This window comes from Rhinolophus ferrumequinum, chromosome 3, assembly GCF_004115265.2.
Source record: "Rhinolophus ferrumequinum isolate MPI-CBG mRhiFer1 chromosome 3, mRhiFer1_v1.p, whole genome shotgun sequence".
Taxonomy (NCBI): Eukaryota; Metazoa; Chordata; class Mammalia; order Chiroptera; family Rhinolophidae; genus Rhinolophus; species Rhinolophus ferrumequinum.
Window position 1 is genome coordinate 91,515,635 of NC_046286.1, and position 1,189 is coordinate 91,516,823.

Genomic DNA, 1,189 nt, shown 5'->3' on the forward strand with positions numbered 1-1,189 from the left:
TGTGGGGACAATTCTAGCCTTTCCTGACTTAATCACAGCATATAAGTTACTCCTCATATCCAGAGGGCAAAAGCTCTTTATCCTTTTATAGCCCCAGTCATCAGGTTGAAGTTTCTCACCAACTCAGTTGAATTTAGCAAGTAATTACTTAGGAGTATTATATTCTCACCACAGTAAGCGTTCAAAAAAGTGCAGATTTATCCCAATTATCAAGTCTAGTTCTGAGGAGCCTTTGAAAGGTCATGAGGCTGAAAGTGTTCATTACTCAAGACCAGTCTCCTTGCACATGTAGGAGGGATATAGGAGGTGTGCGTCCATTAGAACCAGATTCTATCACTGACTAGCTCTGTGATCTTGGACAAGTTCCTTAAACTCTCTGAGTCTCAATTTCCTCACCTATACAATGGAAACAGTAATAGCACGTACCCCATATGGTTGTTATGATGTTTGAATGACTTATTATACATCAAGTACGTAAGGCAGTGCCTGGAGGTTAAGTGCTACATTATTTTATCATTAGTATTCAGAAGGCTATCAGATCGAGAAAGTGTACTTGGGAGAATAGAGAATAGCTGATCTTCCTCTTCCAAGTCTTTGCTCCTGCTCTTGGTTTGACAGTGGAGCCATAGTTTGTTTGACTTGCAAAGAAGAAAGGGTAGATGAAAGAGGGAAGGAAGCAAGGAGAAGAAAGAGATGACAAGTTATTATGCTGCTTTTCATCCCTATCAGGAGATGGAGTTCATAGAGCATTGATAGACAATAATTCCCTGGCCAAACAAATTCCAGATTTTATACAGAGATAGCTTCTCAGCCTTTTGGCTAAGATCAAGTGTAGATTTTGTACAGACATTGATTCATTATTATAAATTTCACATCTGAAGCATTCAGCCAGCGTTACAACCAACCTGGATGGCCCAGATAATCAGTAGTTTGATCTGACAGTACAATTAAGTCAATGGATGGCTACTAAGCTACTCTCCATTTATTGACTGTTGCTGATTTAAAGGCTAAGAGTCTTCTATGTGTCTCAACTGCATTTTAGTTAATGACATTTTTTTCATGCTAATAACCTCAACTTGCTGACATCCTGAGATGCATCTCTTTGGCTTCTATATTATAACTTTGTTTGATAACCAAGTTTTTGATAGCAAATTCTGTCTGTCAGTGAATAATTTGTTTTAATAGAAAC

The 1,189-nt window shown here is 38.2% G+C and overlaps 1 pseudogene; it reads left to right on the forward strand.

Moving 5' to 3' along the window:
* Positions 1-799: 799 nt before the first annotated feature.
* LOC117020933 (uncharacterized) lies at positions 800-967 on the forward strand (annotated as a pseudogene).
* The last annotated feature ends 222 nt before the right edge of the window (positions 968-1,189 follow it).